The sequence below is a fragment of the Pelmatolapia mariae genome, linkage group LG14 (assembly GCF_036321145.2).
Source record: "Pelmatolapia mariae isolate MD_Pm_ZW linkage group LG14, Pm_UMD_F_2, whole genome shotgun sequence".
NCBI classification, from domain to species: Eukaryota; Metazoa; Chordata; class Actinopteri; order Cichliformes; family Cichlidae; genus Pelmatolapia; species Pelmatolapia mariae.
Genome location: NC_086239.1, coordinates 38,701,550 through 38,712,494, shown reverse-complemented (window position 1 = coordinate 38,712,494; position 10,945 = coordinate 38,701,550).

The window sequence follows — 10,945 nt, the reverse complement described above, 5'->3', positions numbered from 1 at the left end:
CTGACTTTATTCCACCTTTTCAAGTTTAAAACACACCAAATTTCCCTCACTGAACAAGAAAAAAACATTTTCATTGCCCAAATGCAAAATCTACTCTCACCAGCAGCAGTTTATAAAGAGATCAATTAAAACTGAGCAGAACTGGGTTCAGCTTATTGGTGCAGCCCTCTGCAACAGTCCCAGTTTCTCACATGGCCACTTGGGAAAATCAACTGCCCACCTGTGGTCTAAGAGTAAAAAAAGGAGGAGAGCAGGAATGCAAACACGTCGTGACTCGAAGCATAAACTGTTTTTACTGTGCCGTGGCCTCTGCTTCCCGTGCAGTGACCTGCGGAGGGCTGGGTGGCCCTGACTGTGTGACAGAAGAGATTTATGCCACTTTAAGCATCAAAGTCCAGCTGAGATGAACCAGGGCCATGTGGAGGAGGTGCGAGAGTGTGTGCTTCATGTGGTGACGGTATGAAACTGCACACAGTCACGCTGCGGGGCCTTCATTTACTCAAAGCTGCTGGCGCGGTTCATTTATGCAGGAGGTTTCCTTTGTTGGCTTTACCCTCAGTCATGGTGTTGTGAGATGGATCTGTCGCTCCCAGCACATCACTTACCTCAGACTATGGCCTTTTTCAAAACACTTAGCTCATTCTGTGTAAGCCTAGAGAGTAAAGAAAGATTCAAAAATGAATAAGAAAGGCAACAAAACAGACACTGCGAGGGGAACCGCGTCCTCCAGCTAATAAACCGTTGCATATTGCAGCACCACCCTGCTAAACCGCTAATGTGGTGGCAAACGTTTACATGGCGTTCCTGTGACAGCACGAATCACAATAAGAGAACCAAAGACTTGGAGGTACATTCAAATACTCATATTCCTGTAGGTATGTAGCGTCCAACTAAAAGCGGTTCGTATTAATGATAACTCATTCAGTCACTGAAGGAAATTTCAGTCTAAAAGTTAGAAAACAACCGGAAAACATCGAAAGCTTAGCGAAATCCACCAGATAAGGTTAAATACTGGTTATCTTCATACTTCCTGTTTGGAAGAGCTATTTGGAACTGTTAAATACATTCCTGGATAATCATATTACGTTCCTATTGGCTTGTTGAGTGTAGCTAAGGTTAGCAGTGCTAGCACAGCTGCCATCAGAAAGAAGAGAAGCCGAAGCCGCCGTCGACCCGTTTGTTTGACCTTCCTTCATGAAGCTGAGACATGAAAGTTTCTGGATGCGACGAGCAAGGGAGGGATCTGGCTGTGAAGCTGCACACTCATTGGTTAACTAACTGAAGAGCATTTCCTGGATAAACCTTAGTATGTAGCTCGTGCTGCAACGCTGTGTGTATAATCCAAATGTTCAAATGGGAGCTCACCCCACCCCCCACCCAAAAAAGTGCCCTTGTCTAAACGTTTTAATGATTCATATTTTAACTTTTAGATTCTCTGTTTCAGTTAAACAAATAGCAAGTTAGACTTCTAGATACACGCGAGGAAGGAGTGTGCAGCACTTTGTAAAGGCAGGTAAATAAGGAACAAACAATTTAGACTACAGGTTGGTTTTGTTAATGAAACTTTACCCGTCACAATAAAAGCCCACACCCAGCTTGCCTGTTCGGCTCCTACAGCAGAATAAAGTCTCACAGGAACATGATGTACCACAGATTCAGGGATTTAAATAAAGAATAATATTACTAATAGTGAAATAAATTATGATTTTCTTAAATTGTAAAATTGTGCTAATAAAGCATGAACATGTATTTTAGACCTGCTTATTCTTATTTTGAAGAATGTTTGTCCATTTTTTTGTCTCATCAACAAAAGAGTGATAAATTACTTTAGCTTCAGTTAAATAAAGTGTTTTTTAAATTTCTGATGAACATGCTCTGGATGAGTGGATATTCTGCGAGGAGGTCCAGGACAAGTTAAACGAGGATTATTTTGAAGCGCGAGTCATGCAGAGCTACTCTCAGAGCTACAGTTCAAGTCTAAAAATATGGAGGTGAAAATGGGACTCGTGGTACTCGTTGGGTACCTGCGAAGAAGAAAACGTTATGTTGTTTTTCTCATCACCTTCCTGACCTCTGACACACAAACACACACATTACAGCTCTCTGTCTGTCTCTCTGTCTGTCTGTTAGCTCTCTCACTTCCTCCCTGGACGACCTCTGACCTTCCCGTGGGTGGGGGGAGCGCCTCCATCACGATGCACTCCTGCTGGGAGAGTTGTAATGCTGTGGTGTTAAACAGGATTTGGAGCTCTCCTAGTTCCTTCTGTTTTCATCTCATAGTAAACTGTTTCATAACTTCAGATAAAAGCAGTCAGAGTGCAAAAGGCCCCCCTGAATTTCCTCTGTCATGCACCACCATTTATGCTTTTCACCATGAATATTAAAACCATCCACCTCCTCCACCGCCTCCTGCTCTTACAGAGGAACACCAAGGCGTTCACCGCCCAGCGTTTTCTGGGTCTGACCCGGGATCTCCTCCCAAATGGACATGCCTGATTCGTCTGGGAAGTATCCTGATCAGATGCCCGGAGCAGCGAGCAGCTCCTATCGATGGAGGAGAATAACTCTCTGTTCTGAGCTCGTGCTGCATGACTGATCTCTTCACCCTGTCGCTCTGCAAAGCTCATTTCTGCTGCTTGTAACCACAATCTCATTCCTGTGGTTTCTACCCACAGTTTGTGTGCAGATGTCTTGTACTCTTACCTTTTTGACAAACCCATTTATAACAGAAGAACTGGAAGGTCAGAATCAACCTGAAAGTTAACTGAAACTCTTCTTGTTTGTGGTTGGAAAGCTGCCTAGCCTGAAGCGGTTTCACGGTCACTTCTATGACCTGTCTTAACCACCTCCATCAGGCCTCAGCATGACTGAGCTTCTCACTCTATCTCTGAGGCTGAGCCCAGGCATGTTTCAGACGCCCTTCTGCCCGTTCTCAACTGAGCAAAGTGGCCTCGGATGTGCTCGTTCAAATCCCAGCCAGAGAGCAAAGCTCTGAAGCCAACACTGATGGTAATGATGGACTTCATCTTTAGCAGTGTGCTACAAAAAGTCTTGAAATGCATAAATACACATTTACTAGTAACAGGCCTGAAGTTTTACTTTGGAATGACCATAAATGTTTCTGGGTATGGCACATGAGAATTTCCAGCACACACAACATTAACTGGGTTACCCACTAACACTTTTAGACTGTTTTACATATGGTAAGAAGGTTACAGTAACAAGAGGCTGACAGCTAATTTAGTTCATGTGCCTGTAAAAACATCAGACTAAACTTTCAAAGTGAGTCGACCAAAGTTTTTACAAAACCACATCATGTGGACGTGTGTGTGTGCAACCAGCCTGACTTCATGCATGTTACAGTGTGTGTGTGTGTGTGCACACGCATTCATGAGCATTATCAGGGTAAATGGGATGTGATGCAGAAAGTGCAGACAAAACCGCAGCAGCACAAACAGTCGATGAGAACATAAAAGCTGATAACAACGCTGCAGTTATGACGCCCAATGAGCCTAAATAAAACACACTCTTTCCTCACACTCTGATCCTATCTGATCATCGGGCAGCAGATCATGTTTTAAAGATTTCAATCATTAGTGCTGGTGCCAGTTCCTCAGAATTAAACAGCAGAGGTGGTTTTCCAGCTTAGAAGATAAGCTGAGTGTTTCCAGAGTCTCCCTCCAGTCAAAGGTGGATCTTTGAACCACGATTTAATTGAAGAAATTTGCTTATTTGTGGATTCTGCACTTTTCTTTCAAGTAAATGAAGGAAGACTTCCTGATATCACTTTTGAACTTTCTGCAGCAAATGTTATTATGTTGGTATTATGCCACCAGCTGAGTTCCTCATACTTGGGAGCTTAGGTATCTGGGCATTCCTGGGAATAATATCCACTTCCCTTTTCTTGGAAACATATCTTTAAACATCCTGCAGCATCCCGGGACATTGAGCATGTATTTGCACATGGGTTTATGCAGTAATTATGCAATGACATCGTGATTTATAGTCAAATTTAAGGTCAGTGCAGGACGTGGCTTGGTTCACATGTGAAGGAAGGAGGAAGGAAGAACCTGCACACAATGAAGTCTGCCAGCTTTAACCTTAAAATATGAAAATGAAGACTTAAGCAATGCTTTGAAAGTTAAACACATTACTGTTGTGCACGTTTGAATGAAGATGTTAGGAACTGCGGCTCTTTGTGACGGAGACACGTCAGGTTGGGACGGTCAGCTGGGAGAGGGAAACCGGACGTGTTTCCATTATTTTCTCAATCATAGAGGGACTTGTTACTGTGTGTGTGTGTGTGTGTGTGTGTGTGTATGTGTGTGTGTGTGTGTGTGTGTGTGTGTGTGTGTGTGTGTGTGTGTGTGTGCGTGTGTGTGTGTGTGTGTATGTCTGAAATATTCATTATGAGAAAGAAGGAAGGCGAAGAGAGTTGATTCATGTCTCTGTCTTTATCCTTCCTGTTCTTGTTTCCTCTTCACAACTTTCTCTCTCTCTTACACACACACACACACACACACACACACACACACACACACACACACACACACACACACACACACACACACCTACCTTCATGTCAGGATTGAGGGTAGGGTGTGTGTATCCAAAACAAGCTGGGAAAGAGAAGAGGGGAGGTCAGAGGTCAGAGACGGTGATGGAGTGATGACAGGTGTGTGTTTCATCTGTGTGTGTTCTTCACTTTCTCCCTTTCATCTGTCTCTCTGCTGAACCTCTCTGCTCGCTGTCTCTCACACAGTAGTTTTACTTTAACCTCCTAGGACCTGCCGTCCACATATGTGGACATCACATTTTGGGTTATTTAGACCAAAATACTCAATTTTGCTCTTCAAGGGCCTGATATCCATTTACGAAGACATTATGCTGCTACTGTTCTATCAAAATTTTAAATGAATATGTGGCTCTGATTTTTCATAAAAACAAAAATAAGGTAAAAAAAAAAAAATCTGGTAATTCTTTGTTTTTACATTCATCGGGCCCCAATATGCCCAAATATCAAAGAGAAATTAAAAATGCATGCCGTGGAAGAGTTCGGGTCTTAGGAGGTTAAAGAGACTAGAAATGATATTTTACAATGAAAATGTGTCTGATGACGACGTTCAGCTGTCTCTGGTTGAGATTAATCTACAGATTAGGTCATAATTTGAATCTGCAGTTTCTCTGGGTTCTAAATTTAATGTTTGGACCTTAAAAGTATTAACAGATTAGTCACACTACGGTAAAAAATAGGACGCCAGCCAAACTTTGGTGGTTGATTTGTAATTGCAGATTTTTTGTTGTTGTTAGAGACCGACTGCAAGTCATTCTAGCGCCCTGGTGCTCATCCAGAATTAAACATGCAACAATTTCAACCTCTACGTGACCTGGTTTGCAAGGCAATGGCAAAGGTCGACTAGTGGTAGGCAGCAGGTCTCCAAACAATCGCATTCCAACTCGGACTGACTGGAATTACTCTCCAAGAGGTTGGCAAATAATCACCGTTTTTATAAACACATTTTGCAGTCTGAGTCTCTTTGTGGTAGGGGGCTGGACTCAACCGGTTGGCAGCTGTTTGCATGCTGGTTATATTCCTGTATCCAGAAACACAAGTGTCATTTAGCAGTTAAATCGCCATCCAGCAGCAACTACGTCACTACTTGTGGAGAAATTTCTGTTTCACATCTACAAGATTCGGCTGGCCTTAGAATGTAAGTAGTTAATGTAAATTTTTGTTTATGCAGACAATAATAATAATAATAGCATGTAAATAATGAATGAAAGAGGCCCCAATACTGAACCCTGGGGCACACCAACAGAAGCAGCAAATGACAGAGATTTACGCTGAATGAACTGAGTGAGATTAGAAAGATATAAGACTAATGCCAATGAATGCAAGTCTTTTCGGGAAGATAGTGTGAGAAAAGGAACTTGGGGTTACATGCACTAGAACAGATTAAACCAAAATAGTATGCAGATTGGGCGGAGACAGTACACTTCCTGTGAGACAGAATGTGATTATTATACATTTCTTTGTGTTTGGTGAACCGCGAGGTGGGTCTAAACCAAGGTGCTGAGCAAGAAAAGGACACAAATCCATGTTTGAGAGGAGCAAATGTATTAAGGAGGTTTTGAAGGCTGGTATTGTAACAGGAAACCAGATCAATGGGAGTTGAAATACTACAAGTTAAAGGGAGATTGTTCATATCAGGTGAAAAAGTGTCAGGATTGACGGCTCTGATGCTGCTGAATGTAATATCACGAGGGGGCAGTTTTTGAAAACTAACTATTGAATAAGATAAACATATGATCAGAGAGGGGAAACAAACTGGCTTTGCAGTCAGTGAGAACGACACCAGAACAACACACCAGATCCAATATGTGACCTTTACAATGAGCTCAACATTCTAAATGTTGTTGCCGTCCAAAACTATCCAGACAGGATGTGAAGTCTCTGAAAAAAAGGGTTATTGTCAGTGTAGAAGAAGAACAGCAAAGTCGTTAAAGAATCCTCATTGGTTAGGTGATTGGTAAACAGCACATAGGATTGTACGAGTAGTAGCAGTGTATTCAACTGAGTGGAAGACAGGAGCAGAGGCAGGAAGTAGCTTCCATCCCAACGGAGGATGGAAGGCAGGTCAGAATTCATCCAGACAGCAGCAGCACAAGCATTAGCAAACCACAAAAGTAGAAAACATGCAAAAACAGTTCAGGACAGGATTACTCTTAAACATCAATTATTGTTGTCATCAGGCAACTACAAAGCAATCAAAAATCTCCAAAGATGGTAACCAATGAGCTCTGCGTCCACTCAACCGGAAGATCCAAAGTGCAGACGTCTTAAGGCCTTAATGGCAACAGATTTGTGCTTTAGCCTATTTGTTACAATTACCTGCTGGATTATTACAGATTATAAGAAACTGCCAACCGCAAACTGTTTCCCCTAATGTGACTTAAACCCCAGCAGGAACCTCGGGGGGCCAACACAGAAGCATCAAAAGCTGCAGTTCCTCTAATGTCCACCAGAGGCTCCAGCAGTGAGTCAGTCCCCACAGACTCCCATTTGAAATCTTTACAGCAGATATAAACATGTTTAGAGCTGCTGTAAAAAATTTGTAAAAATCCCCTCATAACCTGTTTCTACTTTCGGCATCACGACGAGTCAAATATTAAACGTTTTTGCCAGTTTTGACTTCTCGGTACTTCCTAAAAAAAATTTATTAAAATGCACCTCCCTGTTCGGTCCTAAAATTCCCGCAGTGCTTAGATTGTATCTGCTGTAGAGTCCTGAGTTTCACCCAGTGTCAACTTTAGAAGTCAGTACAGGACAATCAGTCTTATATATAAAGTTGGGTTATGGATCAGCATGGCTGTATTATTACAGGGTTCATACCTGACAATATAAAGTACCTTGTGGTGACTGTTGTTGTGATTTAGTACAATAAAATTGTACTGAACTGAATAAGCGTTTCCTTTATTCAGGAGATCAGAGTTTACTTCCTGTCATGGACCTTCATTGCAAACCCAAACCCTCAAAGTAGAACCCAGAAAGCTGAGAAGCTGCGTGAAATAAAAACAAATTCAATGATTTGCAAATCTCATAAATTCATATTTTATTCACAATTAATGTTCACATAAGTTCTTAGAAAAATCAAAGTATCTTAGCTTGAATTAGTTTGTAAATTACTATATGTTTTTTAAACTGTATTAAGGAGGCTTCACCTCAGCTACCTGGAGTCCCTGAACTGGACCTTGAGACTGTGTTTGTGCTGTTGGAGCCTTTTGGAGCATTTTTAATAGAAATATCTGCACAATAATTTGGCTGCTGTGCAGCTTATTACTACAAGAAACTGAAGAAAAACAGGCTTAACAGAGGGACAGGTGGGGTTTTTGTGTGGGGGATATCATCTAATTTGGAGGGAAGCTCTGTATGTCCAGAAAGAAGAAGAAAAAACCCCACACATAAACATGAAAAACTAAACTGGAACATATGACACTAAAAAGTCAGCTTTCAGTGCTGAGCCTACAGACATGATGTAAATGTAACTACAATGAAGTAAAGAGGTGGTGTTATTTTCCAGTCAGGTGAGCTGACAGGCTGTACTAGAGACACATTCACAGTGCTGAGCATCGCTGGCTTGTGAAGAACTCTGGTGTTGTTAATCTGACCAAAGGATGAAGACTTAGTCTACCAGACGAGATGAGAGGACACATTTACTGAATCTTTGCTGGAGAATAAAAACGGGTTTTAGACAGAGCCCACACAGTTAATGAAGGGTGTCATTTTCATCTGCACTAATTTATATTTGGGGCTGGGACAGCAGCATCAATAACAGCAGATACAACGTTGAGTCAGAAACAAGAAAAAGATGGAGCTGGAGATGATTTGGGTTGCAAAGAGGCTTGCAGATGTGACTGCAGGCAGGATAAAGCAGAGCCAGCAGCATGTCTTATATGAAGTTTACGGACGGGACGCAAAGGTTTTGTGCTTGAACTGAGTGAGACGAATGCTGTGCTTGATTAGTATCAGTATGAGGTCCGATGCACTAAGAAAGAAACTGAAAGCTGTTTAAACTGTAATTTTATGGCATCAGGAGTAAATACTAGCTACAAATATGATTATGAGTTTATTTCCTTCAGTGGTTGATTTTTGGATTCAGTCTTGGCACTTTTGACTTACCGTACACTTTAACTGCCTCATAGCATCACTTAGATATTTTGCTTAAGAGCTGGTAGGGACCAAAAACAGAGCTCAAAGAGAACAACTGTGTTCTAACGAGCCCCACATACCAAAAATCAGCAGAGTCCTGTAGGTTAGTCCTGACCCAGAAAGCTAAACTATGCACCAAAGCTCGGCAGTGCAGACGTTTTTCACGCAAGCAGCTTCTCTTTGTGTTTTTGCCTTTTGTTCCCTTATCGCTCACTCCTGCTTCATGTCATTCACATTTTGTGCCCCTGCACTGGGTCTTACCCCACTACAGGCAAGTGTAAGTCCATCCAACTGGGACGAGAGAACAAAGCAGAGGGAGGATTTTCTATCCCTTAATGGCCCGGGAACACCTCAGGAGAAGGTGGCTGAGGACGGGGCCAGCTTAGTCTACGTCCACAGTAGCCTGGATAGATTTGAAAACAGCTTCTTCGTCTGATAACACTCCGCATCCACACTAGCGTTTTCAGTCGTTTTCACACAGTTGTGCGTCCACATTGAAACGGCCGAAAATGCTCACGTTCCAGTACTGCACATGCATGAAGCGCAAGAAGATTCAACCTGCCTCATTTAGTCTGCTGCTTATTTACTTTCCGGCTCTTTGAAAGGTCGCAGCAAAATGTTGAGGAAAAGCACCGAGTTTTTTTAAATGGACTAACAATGAGGCGGAGTTGCTGCTGCGAGTAAAACAAAAGTACAAAGTTGCAAAAGTGAGATTTAAAGAATTTGAAGAAAAGCTATCTGGAGCATGTACAGACTGATATTAATCTTTAATAGGGCTGTCAAACAAACCAACTGCTGTATAATGCCCTCCGCTATCTTTCTTTAATTGGTCACATGACTGCATCACATGACTAAAATGTGTCATCTTTTTAGAAAGTCTCCGTTTTCACTGTCCACACTGCGACACAAAAGCACTGTTTTGAAATGTATGCATTTTCCTTCGGGGAAAACGGCGTCTCAGTGTGGACGGGAGGCCAAAATGGGAGGAAAAACAATGCGTTTCCAAACGAAAACGCATCAGTGTGGACGTAGCCTTAGACTACTCTGCTGTAGCTCAGGTGGCAGAGCAGGTCAGCCACTAATCGTGGCTCAAGAGTTGGGAGTTCGCCTTGTAATCGGAAGGTTGCCGGTTCGAGCCCCGGCTCAGACAGTCTCAGTCGTTGTGTCCTTGGGCAAGACACTTCACCTGTTGCCCACTGGTGGTGGTCAGAGGGCCCGGTGGCGCTAGTGTCCGCCTCTGTCAGTGCGCCCCAGGGCGGCTGTGGCTATAATGTAGCTGCCATCACCAGTGTGAATGTGTGGATGACTGAATGTGTAAAGCGCTTTGGGGTCCTTAGGGACTAAGTAAAGTGCTATACAAATACAGGCCATCTTTGCCCTTAACCTTGATTGGCCCTGTAACAGAACCACGGCAAACCCGATGACATGCTCGTGCTTTGCAGCGTAATCTTTATTTACACTCACGGTTGCTGTACGCAATCACACGGCTACAGCTTTTCAGCTCAGCCGAACAGTTCGGGAGCGAGCTCACACTTTAAGCCGGCGAGGTGTGACTGCAGATGCCGCTCAGGTGCGTTCGCCTCCTCTGCAGCAGCACTGCAGACCATGCCCCACCACAGGCCCCCTAAAAAACAGTGACGATGTTAGAGGTTCAATAAAATTCAACTATTAATAGGCTCACCGCTCAGACGTCGTGACCTTTGAGCTCACTGCAGGTCCAGCAGTTTCTGAGATGATTCAGCAGAGTTCACAGTTCATCCTGAAGACAGTGTGTGTGTGTGTGTGTGTGTGTGTGTGTGTGTGTGTGTGTGTGTGTGTGTGTGTGTGTGTGTGTGTGTGTGTGTCTGTTTTCAGAGACACAGCCAGCCAGGTGGACAGCAGGTGAGCCAGAGTCGGAAGTGACACGTGGCAGAAGCTACTCATTAGCCAGGAGTCAAAACAACAACATCAGATCAAAGTTTAAAGTGAGAAAGAAACAAAGAAAAGGAGACAAAGGACCGAGGGGAGATAAACAGGAGGGAGGTGAACCGACAGGAGGCGGACAAAGAAGGAAGTTTGTCACATCCGTTGGAGAAGTTCTTCTTCTACTCAGCTTTACAACCGAGCTGTAAAGATAAGACAGCATAGATGTGGGTCACTCTGTGCAACACAGAAAACCTGTATAGCTTCTACCTCAGCCTAATATTCATTAAAGCACCAAATGTGGCTCCAAAGTGTGGATGAGATGTTTGCAAC